The sequence below is a fragment of the Pongo abelii genome, chromosome 13 (genome assembly GCF_028885655.2).
Source record: "Pongo abelii isolate AG06213 chromosome 13, NHGRI_mPonAbe1-v2.0_pri, whole genome shotgun sequence".
Taxonomy (NCBI): Eukaryota; Metazoa; Chordata; class Mammalia; order Primates; family Hominidae; genus Pongo; species Pongo abelii.
In genome coordinates, this window is record NC_071998.2 from 51,185,365 (window position 1) to 51,208,659 (window position 23,295).

The window sequence follows — 23,295 nt, forward strand, 5'->3', positions numbered from 1 at the left end:
TCTTTCTCCCTTTCCATGTGCAAAAGGAGAATTTAGAACTGGGGTCAAAGGGCTGGGGCAGTATTGGTTGGCTCTTATTTGAGATTCTGTCTTAAATACTACCTCATTTCCCTTATCTCACACTCATTCTGGAATTTGAAATCCATATGTAATACCCTGAGGGTTTTGTTCTCTTTAGTATTATCCTTCATTAATTTGGCTAAGAGTCATGAGTGCAGTTAGCCAAGGCCCCATGCCCATACATCTATCTGCATCTGAAGTTTATATGGGACACAAAAAGAGGAAACAGAAACCAGAACCCCTTCTTTTTAAGGTTCAAATTATTAGAATATGACTGATGGCCTAGGGTGACCTAGACCAAAGCCATCTCTCGAGAGAGGTCAACAGAGGGCCTTCCAGAAGAAATTCCTCATGATAGGGAAGAAGGAGCCTCGGTTCCTGCTTCTTGCCTGGGTGGAAGGCCGGTTCTCATGTGTGTCCAGGTTTCCAGGATGCTTCTTTCAGCAGAGGGCCCTGACCATAACTGCCAGAAACTCAGGGGCCTGGGCAAAGATAGAAACAAAAAGATAAAATGGGGACTTTGGGTAATCTGCTCAGATTTTCTAGTTTTATGGTCCCGCTGGAGTAAAGAAATACCTAAAAGTTCTTGTACTTAACAAGAGAAGAACGGGCTTTTCACAAACCAGTGGATGAGATTCACTGATTTTCTTCTTTTTGTTTTAAAGAGACTTTATTTTATACTCTATGCACTCTGTGACTGAAGCAGGAACCTATGTACATACAACAATGGAGTATTTTGCAATCCCACTTTAGTCCATTCACGGTGATAACTGGAGTCCTTTATCCCTCAGTGCCCCTAAGCAGCCATTCTCGTTCACTTTACAGAACAGTTGCCTCTAGCTATATCATGTACAGAAAATCACTTAATTCATGTGGGTGAAGTGTTTTTGGTTGTCCCCTGCGCTGGTTAAAACCCTGTGCTATGCATAAATGAAAGGCATTTGGCAGACGATTAACCTCATCTGTTCACTATCAGAGTCCTCTTTCACACTTCTTAGAAAGAATGCTAAATTTAAGCACTACATTCATTAGAATAGTAATCAAGTCACATCTCCTTCATCTGCCCCCTATTCTTAAAGAGAATAAATGGGTTATTTACGTCATTAGCCCAAGTAACATTTTCACAGTATTCCCTCAACAATTAATCTCTCTTGTGAGAGATTCTAAAAATAAACTGCTCTTCTGCTGAATTACAGCTCACCCCAAATTCCTTATTGCATGAATATCAACTCATGCATTTATATTTCATGGGTTCAGCATAGCCTCTTCCTGAAAAGCTATAAAACAATGTTTCCATTTCAACAAATATCTCACTTTCTGCCTCCAGCTCCCTCTTCTGGACCCAAAGAGCCACAGAGAATTTCTTAGTTCCTCTTTCCTCTCTGCTCATCTGTTTTCATTGTTCTCTCCCTCTTCCTCCTCTTTTTTGCCCATCCTTTGCTCCATTTTGATCCAGTCTTTCAGCTTGGCCCTCCCTTTTCTCTCTTTCAAAGTTCCCTTCCGATGAACTGGCCCAGGTCTCAGAGTGTAAAAGACCATAATCTGTCCTTCCTGGGCTGTCCTCAGTGTCTTTCTATCATGGCTATATTCTGGAAGGCTGAAGAGTTTCTTTACTGCCTTGTTCTGTTCTTCATTTTCCCACTCCTTTCCTTTCTTTTGTCTTTGTTCACTATATGCTCAGTCAGCTCTAATTGATCCTATGGCAACTAATTCTCCTCCACCATGAATTAAGTTAGTAGCTTGCTCACAGGCAAAGTTTCTTAGCCATCAAAATGAATCAATGAGATTGTTATTATTATTATCACCCAATTTTAGAGATAAGGACATTAAAGCACAGAGAGGCTAAATATAACTTTTCCAAGCTAACAAAGCTAGTAAGTTGCAGAGCCAAGATTCAAATCTATCTACCTAACTCCAAAACCCACGATTTTTCAACCTCACCATACTGCCTTTGCATGCAAGTGTGCCATGCCTTCCTGTGGTTAGCACTGTCACTTATTACTAAGCTTCATGAGAATTTTGGTTTAAGATACATTTAAATTAAAAAGCACCTATATTGCCCTAGAATAAGAAAAGCAGTTGAAAAATAAAGACAAAAATACAGAGGCTTTATTTGAATGTGGCTTTTGTTGCAAACATTTTTTAAGTTAAGAAAATTAAAAATAATAATATAAAAAAGAAGCTTTTAGGAGGATATTAAGCCTAAGCATATATTGGTGGCGGGGGGTATCAAGTTGTATTCCTAAGGGTAAAGAACGTTAATTGTAACTACACATACATCCACCCAAAAAACTAGATCTTCACCTGTTGCCTTTCTCATGCCCATACAGAAACCTATTAAAGTTCATGTGAATTACCCTAGGGGAGCAAACCAATGTTGGTATTAGGAAAGAGACATATTTTTGTCTTTTTTTTCAATAAAAGGGATTCAATTCAGAAATCAAGAATTTCTCACTGATGAAGAAAACTTAGGAACACTTATCTAGTAAGGGCAAAGGAAAGAGTAAGTGTAAGAATAGAAACAGCAACATAGCATAACCATGGAGAGTGAGGCCAGGAGGCACAGACAAATGAACAAGAAGAATGTCGACATGGCAGCAGGTGCGGCGCATGAATGCAACACAGAGCACAGGGATAGAATGATGAGGTGCATGAGGAAGTGCAGCAGTCTGCTACACACACACACAGGCACTCGAGGAGCTGGAGGCAGCCAAGCAGACCTACAGAGGGAGGCCGAGAACCTGTGAAGGTGGTAAAATTCTCACTTGCCCAAGAAGTGACCATTTTACCCAGAATTCAAGGGGAGCCCTAACAGAAATCATTGAGCGTCTCCAGCTTGAAAACAACTCTCTATGAAAAGCTGTAATAAAATCACAGAATTTTAAATCTGAAAAGGAACTTAGAGATTATCTCATTCGACACTCTAATTTTATCATACTACATATGCTGCCTGGTAAAGAATGCTGGATTTGGTATCAGAAGATCTAGAGAAAAGATAAATGTTAAATAATGTAATGAACAGTGAATCACTATACAAAAGTGTTTTCATCATCGTCATCTTGTGTAATCTTCATATTTGACCATAGAGTAGAAAGCACAAACATTGGTGTCCCAATTTTACCGATGACAGATTTAAAGAGATTTAGTAAATTTATTCACCAGGAAGTGATAGAGAAATAACACTGTAGAAACTGTCTTATTTCTAGTTGTAATATATTTTACTATGTTTTCTTTGAAGATTAATGTATGAGTATAATGGAGGGTTTGGTGAGAAAAGAAGTGAAACTTGAAAACATTTTAGCTAAAAGAGAAAACTAGACCAGTATCATTTTTAAAGGGGAATCAAATGGAACTAGACCAGTATCATTTTTAAAGGGGAATCAAATGGAATAATCAGATAATATCTTTAAGTCGGTAAGCCTAATTTTAAAAGGATTAAACTACTTTCCTGGAAAATTACTTTCTCCAGAGAGGCTTCTTTCCCTCAAACTGCGTTTTATTTATTTATTGCCTGAAGAGTTTAAATAAAGATAATAAATTGCATGATCAATAGAAACAACAAAGTTGCTTTGCTTAGAGCTGATAACAGAGTGTATAGATTTTCCATGAATAACTGAAAATGCCCGACAAAGAGGTTTAAACTCTCCTGTCTCTACCCCTCTCTTTCTCTCCATTTTTCACAGAGCCAATTCCTAAGTCTCCCTACAGAAAAAAATCAAATGCAACCAAGTCAACCACTCCCATATCCAAGAGGGTTCATTTATTGCCTGCAGGGAGCCACAGCCAGCCATGTGGCAGTAAGTACTCAGGAAGATCAGCAGCTCATGACTGCACGAAGTCATCCACAGGCCTAGGAGAGGGAACGTGGCAGTTACTCCTTAGGCAAGGCCCAAGAAATAAACGTGTATAGCCAGGCAATTTTTTTGCTGCACTTTGCACTAACTCTATCACCCTCAAGCCTGCCATTCTTCAATGGGCATCTTCAATGAGATCTCCCCAAGATTAACGTTGGTGTAGTTTAGGGACGTCTCACACTTTCACTCTACCAACAATGATCCTAGAGAAGCTTTTCTATACATATGGCTCAATTCCCCAGGATCCTAGCAGAAAAAGTTTGTGAAAACTTAAGGCTGCTGTAGTTCAGTGTCTGGTTCAGGCTGCCAAAATTTGGTCCTTTTTATGCCCACAGCCTAGGCTGTGGGGGCTTCTTCTCCCTTTCACTCTCTCTCATTCTCCCCAGCAGTAGCTGAAAAACAATGAGCTAGAAAGTGGAAAACTAAAATCCAAACCCGCTCTTCCAATGGCTGGAGAGCAAGGGGCCAGTCATCTCTACTGTCCCAGTACCCAGCACAGACTATGGCACATAGTAAGTGCTTAAAAAATGTTTGTTAAATGAATTGATAAATACATTTAATATCAAGGGGTCTCCAATTCCTCATTAGTAAATAGGAAAGTTACACTTGGTCCCTTCAAAAATCTCCAGCTCTGAGACTTTAAAATGTCAGTAGCATCACACTTTTAGGCTAGCTTTCAGGATAGTATAATTATATTAATTAAGACAAGGCAGTATTCCCCTTCTGACATGATGGAGTAAACTGATAGATCAACTCTCACACAGATAACGACTACTTAGAGGCTCTGCAGAGTGAACAAAGCAAATGGCTGTGTGTTTGGGTGCAAAATGGTATGATCACTTGGGAAAACAGTTTGGCAGTTACTTACAAATGCAAATATATATTTACCATAGCATGCATCAGATCTACTCCTAGCTATTTACCCTAGAGAAATGAAAACATACGCTCACCTAAAAAACTTACCCTGCATGTTTATTATGGCTTTACCCTTAATCATTTAGATTGAAAACAAACCATATGTCTTTCAACTAAGGAATAGATAAGCAAATTGTGGTACATTCATGCAGTGAAATAACACTCCACAATAAAAGGGAACAAACGACTAACACATGTAACAACATAGATGAATCTCAAATGCATTATGCTACATGAAATCAGCCAGACTCAAAAGGCCAAAGGCTGTATGATTTCATTTATATGATATTCTGGAAAAGGCAAAACTATAGGAACAGAAAACTGAATGTTGGTTATCAGGGACTGAGTTTAGAGGAGGGGGTGACAGCAGGAAGACATGAGGACTTTTGGAAGGTAATGAAACTGTTCTACATCTAGGCTTCTAATCTGTGATGGTACTAACACAATTGTATGTGTTTGTCAAAACTCACAGAATTGTATATTAAAGAGTAAGCTTTTAAGTATTTTTATAATTATGTAGATTATACCTCAATAAACTTGACCTTAAAATAAGGCAAAACAAAGGAAAGAAACGGGTCTCTTCTAAATCAGGGCAGAGTAAGAAGACACAACTGCCAAAGGCTATGCATGAGCCTTGATTAATTCCTGGATTGGGAGTGGAGGGGGGGAAACCCAGCCACTTAGGAACAATTGGGAAAATTTGAGCTTCGACTCTGTTGATAATACAATTGAGATAGTAATTTTTTCTCAGGTGCAGTCATGAGCTTTAGTCTCATAATCTGCCCCTGTTCTTGACAGGTATGCACGGTTGTACTTATGGGTAACTTGTGATGTCTGCAAACTTATTTTGGATATTTAGGCAAAAGAGAAATGAATATGTATATTCGGAAAGAAAGATGAAATAGGAATCTCTTCTGAAATTTCAAAAGAGATTTGAAAGAGTTTGAACGATTTCAAAATAAAAATGAATGCATTTTGTTAAACCCTCGTCATGTACACCTGCAACCTCCATCTCCTGACCTTTTGCTGGATGCTGTGGTTTCACTGGCCCATCTCCATTTTCCTCCTGTTCTGTTTTAGGAGTTTCTACCCTTTGCAGTTCTCTGCTTCATTTCATATTCTCTGATCATGTCTTTCGGCTGCCTGGAAAGCATTTGTTTCCAAGGCTGTTGATCTCTGGCATTGCCCTTCTCATTCCTCTCCCCTGAGCCAAAGCCTGACCTGTACAGCTTTGCTATTTTTAAGTATAATCTATATTCTCCAAGTATCTTTAACAGAGTCAAGTGGTATTTAGGCCTCTCCAAGACCATCTACCTTCTCTTTTAAAAGCTCCCCGTTCAGCTTTCTGCCCTCCCTGTTGAACTGGAAGAACATTCACCATCTTTTCCTCCATTAAGCTCACAGCCTCTGCTACCCAGCCAGCTGGGTCAGGGAGGGTTTTGCTTCTCACATCTCATACACTTCCCATCCTTATATGACCCTCCTCCATTGCTCTGTCTCACCTAAAATTTAGCTGTGAATTCACCTCCTTTCCTCTTGCCTTTTCTCTCTCAGGAACACAGACATAGCAAAAGTGATCCTTTCTCATCAGGGCATTACTGTAGGTGCGGTCTAGGTGAACAGGAGCCTCCAGTGGGGAGACCTGAGAGAGCCACAGGAATATCCTGCAGCCTGACGCAGGTACAGATATCTTGGGATGGCGTAACAGAGGCATAGGCAAGCCTTTTATGTAAAAGACGAGAGAGTAAATATTCTAGGCTTTGCAGCCAAAAGGCAAAATGAAGCAGCTGTTCTTACAAAAGGCTAACAGTCCTTTACATTTTACACTTAAAAATGTAAAAAAGAAAAAAAATCTTTGCTCTCAGGACACAGTTGGTAGTTTGTCAACCCCAGGGAAAATACACTGGGTGAACTCTCGGTTTAACTTTAGAAGAGTTAGAAATTGCTTTATTCACCTTCTTTGTTTCACTGACTTAAGGGCAGTACCAATAAAAAGAGCTTGAGCTCAGGAGTTATTACACCTCCTGGCCCCAGCTGCTCTACTGTAGTTCTCAGAAAACATCATGACGTCAACCAATACCCAATCCCTACAGAGACCTGTGACTTCCTCAGGATTCTGAAGATAAACAAGTTGCTTAATGTCTGTTCTCTTCCTTGTTATCTTGTGGCAGCTGTCAGGAGGGACACTTGCCTTTCAAAGCCCTTAGAAAAACATCATCTCGCTGCCTTTAGAGAATGAAAGCAATGAGCACCATCTCTTCAATATATTCCTCCGACTGAAAAGTTAATTATAATTGTTATGTCAATTTTGTGAATGAAATGGTCTGCTGACAAGTGGCTTTTAGAACCGAGCTTAGGCTGTTTTCCATGGTTTCCATGCATGACCCATTAATCGTGGCCAGATTGTCTGGCAGATTTTGTATCCAGGGCCTCTTGTGCCTTTCTCATCACTATTGTGAAGATGATGATGCTCAGTTATTCTAAATCCTACCCTAATAAGATCGTGATATGAACTTCCTAGAAACTGGGAGCTCATTGGACTTCTGCTTTTTTTCTCATAAGTATTTCTCTGCCTTATTCATCTAGATATCTTTTTTTTTTTTTTTTTTTTTGAGACAGAGTCTCACTCTGTCCCCCAGGCTGGAGTGCAGTGACGTGATCTCGGCTCACTGCAGGCTCCGCCTCCCAGGTTCACGCCATTCTCCTGCCTCCGCCTCCCAAGTAGCTGGGACTACAGGCGCCTGCCAACACACCCGGCTAATTGTTTGTATTTTTAGTAGAGACGGGGTTTCACCGTGTTAGCCAGGATGGTCTCAATCTCCTGACCTCGTGATCTGCCCACCTCAGCCTCCCAAAGTGCTGGAATTACAGGCATGTGCGACCGCGCCCAGCCTCATCTGGATATCTTTAGATGAGTCTGATCTCACTTGGCAGGTAAATTTGGCATATTTGCTCTCAAAGAAGTAGGTATGTAATTTATGTGATTATGCAAATGAAACATCACTTCCTTGAGGCAGATCTGCTTTCTCTACCATGATCGATAACCTTCTTTTTTCAGCAGAGCCACATGGATACATATCCATTCAAATAAATTAACATTCCAATCATGGAAAGCTGATTTCAGAAGAATGAATTGGTAAAATGCTAATAGCAGGTAAAGTGGAGTTCAAACTCACTAATCAAAGAGACATAAATTTAAAACAATTAAGAGCAATCTCTTAACCATCGAAACTGCATATCCTTTTGTAAAGGATAATGTTGTGTCAGCTTCAAGGTGGTGATGTGGGAATGCCTGCCTAAGCAACACAGCTGGGGCAGTGAAGGCAGAGCGTCTGACTTCAGATTCTGAATACTGGCAGTATCCTACTCTATCCCATAAGATAATGTTTAAATAGATCATAGTATGATTGTGAGATAGACTATTTATTAAAATTCATGCTCTGTATTAGTCTGTTTTCATGCTACTGATAAAGACATACCCGAGACTTAGTAATTTATAATGAAAAAGAGGTTTAATGAACTCACAGTTCCATGTGGCTGGGGAGGCCTCACAATCACGGTAGAAAACAAAAGGCACATCTTACATGGTGGGGGTAAGAGAGAATTGAGGATTAAGTAAAAGGGGTAAACCCCTTAAAAAAATCATCAGATCTCATGAGACTTATTCCCCACCAAGAGAACAGCATGTAGGAAACTGCCCCCATGATTTGATTATCTCCCATGAGGTCCCTCCCACAACACGTGGGAATTATGGGAGCTACAATTCAAGATGAGATTTGACTGGGGACACAGCCAAACCATATCAGTCTCTAAGAATAATTAATGATATAGGGAAATGTTCATGGCATTATACTAAGTGAAGGAATTAGTATACAAAACTGGATACAAAGTGTGATCCCAATTTATTTTAAAATATGAATACAAAAATATAGGAGTATGTTTTTGTGTGTTGAATGGCATGTCAAGTGAAGATTCCCAGGATTTACACGTTGAACTAAATTTGCTTAAGCTACTAATTCCATGCCTTATGACAAAGCAAACCTCTTTCTAAGATTTCCTGAGGGATGATATATTCATGGTCATCTCAGCTCCACAATCCTCTTTTTGGTCCTGCATCAATCCAGATTTTAGAGTGTTAGCTCAGCTCCTTCCTCAATTTCTTTAGGTTTTTATTTCTCAGCCCAAACCTCACTATTCAATTTCTACCAAGAAAATAATTACATAAAGAATTCAGGAGTAGAATAGAATCAAGCATTTGGAAGAAAGATGCAGGGAAACTTCATATAACAATGTGCAAATCATTACAAACTGAACATCATCATTTTCAAAAATTATCTTAGCTACCTCACCACAGGAAAACTTCCCATGGCCCATTTGCACATTAAGTCACTCGGTTTCATATTTCATGAGCACATCTTTCCTCATCCTCTCTTTCTTCTCTACCTCTCCTCCTTTACAGCAATAAAATAAATTCTCTCATTTTTCTATGCAAAGCCACTAGACATTCTCTTTTGTAGCTGAGATTCCTGGACAACAGTTCTCTCTAAATCCTGCCTTCTATCCTAGGCTGCTGAACTAGGTATTTCCCAAAGTCAATTGCCACTGTAAGAGTAATCTAGTATACCAATTATTAAAATGGTAGTCCTCAAATCAGCCTGCTTATTGGAATTTGAGAAGTTTTTTGGTCTTATTTTTTACATAAATATTAGTTCCTAGGCCCCTTTAGAAGGTCTGAGGGTGTGGCTTTGTTACAGATTCATCTTTAACATCCATGCAACTCTAGCGTGCAGCAGAGTTGAAAAAAAAAATGCTGAAATAAAAAGCATTCGCATTGTTACACATATACCATATATCTTCGATTCTATGATGCATTTTTTTACCTCTTGATTTTTTTTTACCTCTTGATTTTTTTAAAATTAGGATGCATTTAATAATTTACATCAAAAAGAACTTGCAAGCTGCCAAATAGATTAAGTTGTGACATACTTGTCATTTCTTGCAATGCATATGGGAATGGTGCCCAGTCTCTCCAAATATATCATGAAATCTTAAAAGCTTGGAGAGTTTGGTGTGACTGATTCATGCATTATGAAGGACTATTATTTGGGCACTGAAAATCCATGAGTAAAAGCTTCTGGCTAAATTTGAAGAGAGGCCTGTGATGTGTAATTCAATCGAAGAAAAAATTATGAGTTTAACAAAATAAGGAATGTGGATAAAATCCCATTACAGTTGACTCTTGAACAATGTGGGGGTTACTGTCTCGGGCTGGCAGAGGTAGAAGATGTAAAGGAGGTGAAAGGGGAGGCAGTAGAGGCAGGCACTCTTGGTGTAATTTTAACTGAAAAAAATCCACATATAAGTTGCCCCATGCAGTTCAAACTCGTGTTGTTCAAGGGTCAACTGCACTGTTTACTATACTTTGACATTAGGCTATAGATACAGATGTCAAAGAGATCAGGATTTGAAGCACACATTATAGGAGCAGCACAAAACAGAGATGATATGCAGAATTAAGACTGGCCCAAAGTGATTCAGAAGAAACTTTAAACTCATAATGAGAAGGAAACTCATTCTCAAGTGTTGTGCAAAGAAAATGGTACACAAATGCCATTTTTTTAGGAAAAAAAGATATATACTTTTAACTTTGTTTTTCTTGAAATGTAATAAATAGGCTAGGCACAGTGGCTCATGCATGTAATCCCAGAATTTTGGGAGGCCGAGGCAGATCGCTTGACTCCATGAGTTCGAGACCAGCCTGGGCAACATGGCAAAACCCCATCTCTACAAAAAATATAAAAATTAGCTGGGCATGGTGGTGCGTGCCTGTAGTCCCAGCTACTTGGGGGGCTGAGGCAGGAGGATTACTTGATCCCAGGAAGTCAAGGCAGCAGTGAGCCAGGATTGCACCACTGCACTCCAGCCTGGGTGAAAGTGAGATCCTGTGAAAGAGGGAAAGGAAAGGGGAAAGGGGAAAGGGGAAAGGGAAAAGGGGAAGGAAAGGAAAGGAAAAGGAGGGGAGGAGAGGGGAGGGGAGGGAAAGTAATAAATAAACCAATATCCCATTTTATAACGGATAGTACCTTAGAATTGAAGAACTATACCACATGTAGATATTTATAATCATAGAAAAACAACTGGAATGAAATGCATAAAAATATTAGCAGTTGTTAAGAAATAGACACAATAATTTTTATTATCTTCTTTACTTTGTTTTACTTTCCAAATATTCTAAGGAATATAAGTAACTTTTGTAATCAGGAAAATCAGGGAATTTTATTAAAACAAATATGGGAGCACAGGCGTGTCTCTTTCTATCTCTCACTTCCCCTAAAAAAAAACCATTGGACAAAAATACAAATATCAAAATAAAAGAGATAAAAAAGCCAAAACTAGATTTCAGAGGACTTAAGCTGTAAGCCTTTTAACAATGACATTTTTGTTTTTTGAGTAAAGTCCAAAATGTAAATGATTGTTAAGACTGTCTCCATACTCTTTCTCCATACCCCAAACAATCTTTAATCAAACCTGGAGCACAGTTTACCGGAATGTCGTTAAAAATGCCAGAAAAAAAGAGGCTAAGAAGCTGTCCACCTTCTCCCTTTCCAGCATCTCTCATCCAAATGGCAGGCTGTGAAACACACAGTTAATTTGATTGGTATTAATGCATGCACATAGGTTCCAAAATGTCAGCAAGATGCATTTGCTTTCAAGTTATATTAATTCTGCTGATTACAAAGAGTTGGGTAAATAAATCTTAGTTATACACCAAATATGTTTTAAGGTCCTATCAGATACATGCCTACAATTTTTCTTCTCTACTGCCTCACTTTCATTTATACAGGTATACATTTGACAAAAACTATGCACCAGGCACTATTCTAGGCTCTGGGAAAACAGTAATGAATGAAACAAGCAAAGTCCCTGCCTTCAATCAGCTTATATGAGGCTGGGGTGAGAGAACAAACCAGAAACAAATAAGCACATTGAATATAATAATAATAATAATGAAAAAGAACACCTGGATGAGAAATGCCTGGGGCCAGGCAGGGAGAGGGGAGCAAAGACAGGTAGTTTAGTTAGAATGTTCAGGGACTTCCTCTGAGGAAGTCACTTTTGCACTGAGACTGGAATGATGACAAGGAGGTAGCCTGCAAAGGATCTGAAGAAGAGCATTCAATGCAGGGAAACAGCAAGGACAAAGGCTGACCATGAAGTGGAATAAGCCTGGTGTATGCACAGAACAGAGTGAGAGAAGGGGAAGGGCTAGAAGGTGAGATCAAAGATTTAAGCAGGAGACAGATCATGTAGGGCAGAGCAGGCCATAGGATAGAGCTGGAATCTTATTCTACTTGTTATATGAAACCTTTGGAGTAATATGATGTGATTGATGTGCCTTTTAAAAATTTATAACACAATAAGGAGATAAACTTTATTCCTCCTCTGATCTGTTCATGCCTTCAGAGATAAACTAGAATGAGAATATTTTAGAACAAAGTCAGAAAACCTGGAATCAAGACCTATCTCTTCCATCTAGACGCTGCATTACCTCAATCAAGATATTTAGTCCTCCAGTCTCAGTTTTCTCATTTGTAAAATGGAAATACTACATCGTAGTACTGAAATGAGATGAAGGATTTAAAATCCCCCATATAGTGTTAGTCAGAATGTCAAGTCCCTCTTTCTTTCCCTCATTCCTACGAAGAACAAGAGACAGGTACACAGAGGAGGGAATCTGAGGAACCTGCAGAGCTGATGGGATAAGGGAGGCAATGGGAGCATATCCTTTGTTGTAGATTGGCTTCCTCCAAAGCAGACTCTGAAACAAGGATATGAGTTGCAGTAGTTTGTTTGGGAGATATCCCAAGAAGCATCATTAAGGAAGTAGAGAACTAAGAGAGGAAAGGGAAAGAAGCCAGTCAAGAGAATATTATGAAGCATGATACCACTATGGGCAAATGGGGGCTCAATCACATGAGGGAATACAGGAAAGCAGTGTAGAACACACCTTGGATTTTTCCCACCTGGGGAGCAAGGGGGCTTGGTGTTTACCCATCAAGTCCCTCAGTCCCAAGGGCTATACTTCCTCTGTACTTAGCCTTACTTCCAACCTGCCCTGCCCTTGGGCTGAGACATCTTCCATAGCCAGAGAAAACTCTAAGCAAAGAGTCACAGGTCCTTGCAGATAGAAGCCAAAGGATAGGCAGGTACAGGAATGGTGGGTGCCCAGCGGATGTGGCTGGGCTCTGGAAGCATCTGCCATAACCTCAGTCCCTTCTCAAGCATATTGTGAGGCCCCTTGGATAGGAAAGACCTTTTTGTTGTCTGAACTGCAAGGTGATTTTCTCCAGTCTGTGACAACCCCTGGGAATGCTACATGTGATAATGCCCACTGACTATACCACCAGGGGCCCCATGAAAAGATCCTTCCAGAAGGACAAAAAGTGTGGGCACAACATCTCTACTCACACCTGCAGGACAACTCATAGTCCCGGCCTCCTTTTGGACCAGGTTCCTCGTTTTTAAACACAAAATAGTTTGAACCTGTTAGGAATTCCACCTCTAGGGAAATTTTCCATAAACAGCCTTTCTGCTTAAGAAAAAGTTGAAATCAATACGCTTTGAAAATAACCAGGCTTTGCTAAGTTTGGTCATTGGGTGGTATTTATTATTTTGCTATATCAAATGACAAGACCAAGAGCCAGTATTCATTCAGAGACTTTTCCATACATCAGGAAAGAGAGGCACATAGCTAACATAGTATAAATAAGAACTACGAATTGACCTGTAATACAATCAAATAGAACATGATAGAGCCAGATGTCATCTAATGGAACTCTACTGCATTTGAAACGACATAATGTAGCCCAAGAAAGAGCATGCCTAATATCTTTGAGGATTAACAATACAAACCTTGTGCAGTGAACTATGGTGGTGCCACTGCACTGCAGCCTGAGTGATAGAGCAAGACCCTGTCTCAAAATAATAAAAATAATAATAATAAAAGTTTTCACGTATTGAGCATTTATTATAAGCCATGCACATTGCTACACTCTTTATCTGCTTTAGCACATTTAAACCTCACAATAACATTGAGATAAGTATTCCCATTTAAGAGATGAAGAAATTAGGAGAGAAATTAGAGAGCTCACATTTAACCTGCTTTTAAATTCCCCAAGCTATAATCAAGGCTATAACTTGCCCTGGGTGCTGTTATTGAGAGATGCTCCTGCAAATGTCAATAAACAGCTATGGCATTACATACTGGAAAACTAATAAAGTATCCCTGAGCCCTGTCCTATCAACAGATGCCAGATGAGTGAAACCTGAAGTAATGTCATCTATCAAGCATCTTAGGTCCTCTTTTTCTTATGGGCTGATGGAAGCTCATTCGCACTTTTGGTTTTACTTTTTAACTGTCAATTATACTCGTTCTGGGTGTCTAAAAATGACTTCATTAAGGGAAGGCTGTTCAAATATTTCTAAAATCAAATGAAACATAAGACCAAGTATCATTTCAAATTAAAATCATTCTTAATTCTTTACCTCCTCAATTGATTTCACGACGAGAATAGAAGATATTTGCCTGACAGCAGAAAACCCAAGAGGTCTTTGATTCCTCATTTTCACAGAATAAAGCAAGTAAACAAAAATCATCTTTTAAGTGCTTTATTTGATGTGCCTTTTAAATAGAATTATCTAAGTTGGGTTCTCTACGGATTGGCTCAAAATTAACTGCACTTCATTTTCCTTCACTAGGGACCAAAAAATGTGAAAAATATCCACTAGCAACACCCCCACCCTGTCATAGGACAACTTGCTAGTGAAGATGAGAAGAGGCTTTTAAACACAGCAAGATACTAAGTAGTGAATTCTTTCATTTTACAAATCTATTCTCTAGGTAAAAATATTTGCTACAAGAGAAAGCTACACTTGTCAATTCTAGTAAATTCCACCTTTTGGCTCCTTCCCTCTGTTGCTTTTTCCTTTTCTCCCTCTTTATCATCTTCTAAAACCAGAGGACCTACTTGTCCCTTCACTTATTTCTTAAGTCTAAAACCCTTGCACTCACTCTCTATCAATAGATACAACTCTACTACACATGCCCTCAGTACAGTGACTTTGACAGGTGAGGCCTAGATACAGACCTCCCATTGGATTACTTATCTATTGCTATACAGAAAATCATTCTGAAACTCAGCGGCTGCCAGCAGACAAGTCTCCATTCGACACCTTGTGTGTGTTGTGAGCAGAGACACTGACAGCTTTTGGCCCAGACTCTTTTCCAGAATATTTACACAGCAAACAATGTTGGAAGATAGAGATAATGTATCCCTTTGGGACAGAGGCCAGATTTGTTTGCCATCCAGTATCATAAAGTTAATGTCTCCTGCCAGGACAATGTTTGAGCAGATTTTCTTGAAGTACTTTTATAGAAGATTGGGATTTCCTAAGATGAGGGTCTTCAGTTGTGAGGCAAACCCACTGTGTATATAGCATCCACCTGTTCCCACCCTCACATCACCCTTTTAGGGTTTAGGGTTTAGGGGCAAGAGAAACCAATGTAAACATGAGCTCATGCTGACCGCTGTGCTGTAAATAATACAAGTCTTTTTTCTCTGACTCAGGAGTCATGACTTCTACTGATATTCATAAAACTGTTTTGCGTAGAAAATAAAAATTTGTTAGTGTGCAAGGAGAGTAAAATCTCAGATCCTTCTCAGTTTTTGACAGGATTTCAAACAATAAACATTTATTTTCCGACTGTTTCTGAGAGTCAGGAATCTGGAATTGACTTACCCAGGTGGCTCTGGTTCAGGGTCTCTCATTAGTTTGCTGTGAAACTGTCAGCTGGGGCTGCAGTCATCTGAAGACCTGATTGGGCTGGAAGACCCACTTCCATGAAGACTTTTTCACATGGCTGTTGCATGAAGGCCTCAGTTTCTCACCACGTGGGCTTCTCCACAGAGCTGTTGGAGGGTCCCCAAGACATGGCAGCAGGCTTTCCTTACAGCAAGTGATCCAAGAGAGATGTGGTTAAAATAGAAGCTGCAGCATCTTTTTGTAATCTTAAAAATGACATACCATCACTTCTCCCATATTCTGTTGGGAGAATTTCCACAAACCACAGCACATTGTGGAAGAGAACTACTCAAGTGTGTGCATATCATGAGGCTGGGGTCTTTGGGGCCATCCTGGAGGCTGTCTACCACACCCATGTTGTTGGGTAAGCACCACAGTAATCCACAAGAAATTTAGCTGGCTTTACCAGATGCTTTACAGCTAGGGGAGGGTAGAACTGATGTAAGAATGGCTAATAAAAAAGAGTGAACAAGGTCATGAAATTTAGAAGTGATTCCTGAAGAGATTATTTCAGCAAGGATATAAACCTTTGGAAGAGCCTAGCAAAGAGAGGACCAATTTAGTATGTTTTCCCTATGAAGGGCAATGGAACAGAGGGATTTGCTTCGATTTTCTTTCTAAGACAGTTGACATCCTCAATTCAGTCTCAAGGAAAATAAAGACTCACCCATTGCCACCTATTCTCCCTTCTTTCTTCCTGAGGAAAGCAGCTCCTCCCACAACAGCTCTCCCACTTTCTCATTTGGCCTCCCTATAAAGGTGGGAGCATTTTTCTCATTTTGCATAAGGGTTTGCCAATGCCACCCAACATGCACATTACTGTGCTGTATCCAAGTGGACACTTTTACTATTTCTGATTCCAGAAGAAGCATGTCTAACAATGGAAAACATGTACAATGAGGACATCTGAAAAGGAAGATGGGGGGTAACAAAATGGAAAGGGTGTGTGTCTGTGTGTGCACACGTGAAAGGAGGTTCTACTAGGATTCAGGGAAGAATAAGCAATACACAATGCAATTCTAATTCTTATTTCTCTTGTTCTATACTATGCAGGAGGACAGGGCAGGAGAAAAAACGTGAGGAAAATTTAACTTAATGCTGACTGCAACTTGCAAGCAATAACACATAATATGGAAATGTTTGCCTGGAAAAAAAACACAGAAATATTGTGTATGTGCAGCATGTTGTGTGTGATAAGGGAGGGCTCTGGGGACTTTCAAAAATAAAAAGCAATGGTCTTCATTTTAGCAATCAAACATTTTTGAGCATCTTCCATAAGCCAGACTCTGTGCTAATTCCATTCACATTGAATTTTCATTCAGGACAGCCTTGTGAGGCAGGCATGATCACCCCATTTGACAGGTGAGAAAGGAAAATGTGGCTTGGAGAGAATGTGACTTGCCCTACGTGACAGTTAGTGACAGACACAATATTCAGAAGTACATGCTCTTGTACATCTTGCTAGCTCTTTGACAAAACAGGAATGTCTGTTACTTGAAATGGTGAAGAAGAGAGATGCCCAAATCTGAAATCTTTATTGAGACCACAAGTATTTCTATAACTGGGAGAGAATGAAATACACAAAAGAAGTAAAAGTGAAGATAATTATACATTTTCCTAAAAGAGGGCCGAGTGCACATCAGTTTACATAATCTTTGTCTTCAGCAAAGTGTTCCATAGGGTTTCCTCCTCTAACAGTTCAGTGCCTTTGAGTCCTTGAAAGAGGGCTGGTAACTAGCCAAACATGCATGAAGAAAAAGTAGCTCCAAACCCCCACAAAAAGACCCAAGACACCTTGGCCAGAATCCTACTTCCTAGGTTCTTCCCTGGAGTGTGCCCAGCTCTGGATGTTGGCCAAGCACATTCATCTGGATGGGGCTTGCTGTCAGGAAATACATTAGAGGACTCCACTCTGACATCTAAACAGTCTTGTGGAACTTTTGCCAGCATTCTTACCTCTGTGGGTATGCCAAGTAATTGCCAAGAAAAATGCTAGTAATGGCAATGAACTTCCCACAAGTGAGCCTTCAATTTAATTTTTACAGTCACAGTGATAAGGAAGAACTCTGGAACATTGATCTAGACAGGGATGTAAGATGCCCAGCTCCATCTTTTGCAAACCATCTGTGGCCAATGGAAGTCTATTACTTTCTCTCAGTCTCCCCAGAGTCCTTCTTGGATGTCCAGAGACCACTTGCTTTCAGAGGCACATTAAACATGGCTCCTAAGGAAGATCTATAGCCATGAGGGGAAAGGCATCATGAGTGGAAAGGCATCTCTCATCTGAGCGATAATATTTTAATTGTTACCAAAGAGAAATGACCTGGCTCAGAAATAGCCAAGTACACATGTAGTTGAGGGTGAGAATGAAGTAGTATCATGCATGATGCTGTTCTTGTGAAAATCATTAGAAGACTCTAAAATTATTTTCTTTGAGACTTTTCTCCAATGGAGGAAATTAAATGAGGAATCCTAATTCTTAAAATACCATGCAAAGCCTACAATGCATGGTGCTTTGGTGTCTAGCTGGTGAGATTTCACACACACCATAGATTGTCTCCTTGGGAGGAGCATGGTATAGTGGAAAGAGCACGAACTGTGAGGTTGGACAGCCATGGATTTGCATCTTAGCTCCATATTAATAAACTCTGTGGCCTGGGAAATTTATATAAAGTCTCTGAGACTGTTTCCTTCTTAATACAACTAGAATGATAATTCCTACTTCCTATAGGCTTTCTTAATACCTACCCATGAGAGAGCTTAGGTAAACTATCTAATACAGAATCTTGTATATGCTGGGTCCTCTATAAATCATAGCAGTGAATTCTCTCCATTCATTTTCCAAGTCCCTAAGTGCAAAACTTTGGGGTACACATTCAAGAAAAAGTCTTTAAGATTTTGAAACCACAGGCAAACTAAGTCTGCAAAGAATCACATCTTTCAAATGGAATTAGATAAGTCATAGGGTATTTAACAGGGTGCTGGTCTTAAAGAGAATAGAAGATTTAATTTGGTTTAGTTCCTTTGGCATTTGCAGGTGAAAACCACCACAAATTAATTAGCATGTCTTCATTTGCTTGAGGATGATTAATAATACTCAGGGAAACAGGTTTTACATCATTTATCAGTCTGACACAGCCCAACACCTCTAAAGTTCCAAGAACTTCCAATTCCAGCTGGTCTGTGACACTTTAAAACTAGCTGCAAAATGGCACTTTTCTTGTAGACAGTACATTTGCTACTGTTCTGAAGTGAGGGGAGGGAAATATAATTACAAACTTCCAGGCTACTTTCTTTCTAGTTTGGGAAAATGGTACAAACAAACCCTTTCTACATAAAATAGCTATGACTTGATCACAAGTAATTCACTCATTTCACCCAATAGGTTGATCACTTGTTAGGTACAGCTACCTAGATGCTACTTTTTCTTCTCTCCACCAAAATCTTTGTGGGCTCCCAGCTAGCAGGGCTGACTCTTTTGATGCAAGCAGCACCTGTGTGAGGTAAGTCTTTCAGTATTGTCGAAAATGTCCTTGCCCCAAACACTCAGTGGACTACAATGCACTGAAAAAGATAGGAAGTGAGGCAGTTTGTGAGCATGACTCATCAACAGACAACAGGAAACCAAAAGCAAATTTTATTAGTATTTCTGAATCCAAATTGGAATGCTGCTGGCAAAAATATCTTCATTATCTATGGATGGCCCCAGAAGTGAATAAGAAGGAGGAATCCCAAGAGCAACAACTGTCTTGAAATATTTGGACGAAGACTTGTGGGGAGAAATGTGAAATTTAAAACAGAAAATAACATTTGTCTTCCTAGGCCTGTGTAGAGCCTGAATTAAGCCAACTGACATAATCAGAGGCCAGATGGGCTAACTGTCTGAATTTAAGAGAGAAGCCTTCCACCCTGTGTGAAAAGTTGAACAAAATGAACTATATAACCTCTAAGATTCATTCCCAATCTAAGACTCTAGAAATCTAACTAGAGCTCAAAACAAAGAAGTAATTCCATTTCTTCCTTGAAACCTATCTTCAGATTGACTGTCTCCACTCTCAATTCCAGTTATTCACCTGGCATTATAAAGCTCAATATTTACAACAACTGCCACTTGGAATTCTTTCAGGATGCCAAATCAGATGGGTTTCTTAACCAAGATCATCCAGTGCTATCTCAGTTGAGACTTTCTCTCTCTCTCTTTTTTTTTTTTTTTTTTTTTTTTTTGAGACAGGGTCTTGCTCTGTCACTTGGGCTGGAGTACAGTGGTGCAATCATGGCTCTCTACAGCCTTGAACTCATGGGCTCCAGCGATCCTCTCACCTCAGCCTCCTGAGTAGTTGAGACTACAGGCATGTGCCACCATACCTGGCTAATTTTTTACTTTCTGTAGAGATGGGGTCCCACTATGTTAGCCAGGCTGATCTTGAACTCCTGGGCTCAAGTGATCCTCCTATCTCAGCCTCCCAAAGTACTGGGATTACAGGCATGAGCCACCACACCCAGCCTGAGACTCTCTTGATTGTAATATTATAAACCAACTTAATCTGCCTTTAATCTAAGGGAGAATTAAATGGAAGCACATTAAACTTCTCATGGTTTTCAATCATAGAAAAGTGTAGTAAAGGGGCAGAAACAGAGGCCTGGGCCATCTGGGAAAGTGAGTTTAACTAGGTAGTGGCCTTTCTGCGTCTGTCATCTTGGTCTTTCCAAGAATCAGCCTTATTTTTATTTATTTATTTGCTTGTTCTTTCTGTATACTCAGTTTCTCTAATTCCATGTCTACATAGCAAGAAATATGACTCCCAAATTCGCATCATGTCAGATTCGGCATCAGTCAAGGGGATCTCATTGGCCCAGAATGAATCAGTTGCCTACCTCTGGTCACATCAGCTCTGGCCAAGGGGTGGGATGAGGTACTACTAACACGGCTGCTGAGGGCCCATCCCAGTGGAAGATGCAAAATGGCATGGAAAAGAAAGGTGGTCCTCAAGAAAGGAAACACTGGGAGCTGCAAAAAAAAAAAATTCCTAACAGAAGTTCACTGCAAGTATATTCCACTAAAACAGTAAAATATTTCAAGGTCTTACTTATTTTTTTCTTCAATCTGGTAAATAGTGAAGGTTGCTGTGGCTTCTATTTGTATCATATCTAAAGTAACTATGTCAATTTTACAGGTACATCAATTTCTTATACTTTAAAATGACATTTGAAGCGTGATTTAAAATTTCAAGTTACAAATAATCAATATTTGCCCTGAGGGAATCCTCAGACTGTTTTAAAAACCAGAATTCTATAATCCTCTGGTGTCTTATAGCTCTAGGAAAAACAAGTTACCCTCTTAAAGAAGCGCCTATGGTTTTTCTTCTCCTATAAAGAAGAACTTGGCTTAATGACCCCATTTTACTGGATGGGGTAGGCTCCTCCAAGGGGAATGGAAGTAGTTATTTTTTATTTCCAAAGACATTCAGAAAACTGCTCCATATATAGTTTTCTGCTATCTGACTTAAAGAAAATGTGGCTCTATTCACACTAAATGTTGATCTCAATATCTTTTAGGTGGCTAAAGCCTTTGTGGTGTAGAGGAGAGTATAGATAACAATTGACAACATCAACCTAACCAAAAAAAATTAAAACAAAACAAAACACTACTTTTCTATCAAATTAACAATTTGCTTTCAAATGGGTAAAAGATGTACAGAAACTCCATCAAATGGCAAATAACGCAAAGACACTCAACCTCAACAGTCATTACAGAAATACATATTAAAACAATGATGATATACCAATAAACATCTATAATAATGACTAAATTAAAATCGATAATATTAAGTGCTGTCAAGAATGTGGAGTACTGAAAATCTCATCCATTTTTGGTGAAAATTTAAAAATGTAAACTTACTTTGGAAAAGTAAATTTGGAAAAATGTAAACTTACTTTGCAGCAGTTTCTTAGAAGGTGAAGCATGCACTTACCACACAGCTTGGCCTCCTACTTGTTATTGACCCAAGTGAAATGAAAACTATGGTCACTTGAAAACCTGTACAGAGGTGACTTTATATATAATTGCCAAAAACTGGAAACAATCCAAACATCTCCCTACTAAGAATTGAATAAACAAACTTTAGTGCATCTATAGAATACTTAGCAGCAAAAAAGAAACAAAATGGCTGATACATACAACAACATAGATGAATGTCAAATGCAATATGTTAAGTGAAAGCAGCCAGACCAAAAAGGCTACATATGATTCCATTTATAGGACATTCTGGAAAAGGCAAAACCACAGACACAGAAAACAGATCAGTGGTTTTCAGTGACTGAGAAATTGAATGCAAAGGGACACACACATTTGGAGGGTGAGGATGGGACTGTTGTATATTTTGGTTGGGTGTTGCTTCTATGATTGTACACGTTTATCAAAACTCACAGAACTGTACACTAGGGTAGGTTTAACAGTATTAAATTATATCTTAACAAAAAGGTAAAAAACTAAGATTTTTGCTATGAAACTTTGGAATATTTTTAAAGGAAAATCTCCAAAATGAACAACAGCGAGTTAAATATGAATTAATACTTAATATGATTTATCTGTTGATAAGCATGTAAATTGTGGCCCTTTCAACTGTTTTAAACTCAAAAGTCCAAGACACCAGCATAAATGCCACCTTCGTGCATTTATGAAGTAAAAAATGAAAACCCTTCCTTTGACTTGAATGTGTTCACCTCTACAGCCTTCTTGAGACAAGCGCTCTTTTATCTTGATGGGTTTGCCACCTAAATGGAGAGAGGCCATGCATTTCTTATTGGCAATGCCAAAGCTGAAGGTTCTGTTCTCAATGTTAAACTCCTCACTTGACAAGAGGGAAAACCTGCCTCTTATTTTCTCTGCCAGATAACTTTTCCCCAACCTGCACTTGAATTCAAGGGTCTAAAGTCCAAACAGCTGAAGATGATGCAGGGCTATTCCAGTCCACATTGTTCTGCACCACCTCCGGAAGGAATCATTACCCAGCTACTGTAGAGAGAGAGGTCCGGCCCATCAGCCATCTTCTGGATGACATATATGTGCTCTATTAATATCACAAGATGCTTCCCCTCAGCATTCACCTCTTAAGAGTGCATTTTAATCCCAATAAATATTCACAGCTGACACCTTCCATATGCCACACAGGCTAAAATGGAACAAACGAGTGCTTCAGAGATGATGTTTGAAAATGATGCACTGCGTAGGAGCTCCTACAAATCTCTGCTTTATTGCAGGAACCAGAGGTTAGCATTAAGAAGACTGCCATTTGCTTCTCCAATTTGTAATGCTATTAATTATTCTTGCTTTTTAATCTGCTCTACACTTAGTAGCATCACAAAGCTACAATACAGGGATTTGGTAAGTGAAGACTTCAGATAAACCCACACTCTCTAGATGTACTGGTTTTAATTCCATCAAAGAAGGCAGAGCTCAGAAACTAGACTCTGCACCTCTCAGCAGTACATGTTTAAATTGGTGTGGAGTGGGAATGGAGTACAAAGTTGGGATGTGGGAAACCAAGACCAAAGTTCATGATGTAAACGTCACTGAAAAAAAAAGTAACTGTGAATGTCCTGG

General features: G+C 39.4%; 1 long non-coding RNA gene across 3 annotated transcripts in view; it reads right to left on the reverse strand.

Annotated features, from left to right (window-relative positions):
- Positions 1 to 292: 292 nt before the first annotated feature.
- Positions 293 to 23,295, reverse strand: part of LOC129047729 (uncharacterized) — a 39,054-nt gene continuing 16,051 nt past the window's right edge. For 2 of the 3 annotated variants that reach the window (XR_008509492.1, XR_008509491.1), the window contains exons 2-3: positions 15,630 to 15,836; positions 293 to 542 (exon numbers count right to left, since the gene is read on the reverse strand). This is a non-coding gene — a long non-coding RNA (uncharacterized LOC129047729). Of the gene's footprint in view, positions 543 to 15,629; positions 15,837 to 20,567; positions 20,719 to 23,295 lie in introns of those variants that run through there. The other variant, XR_008509490.1, reaches the window with a different exon arrangement.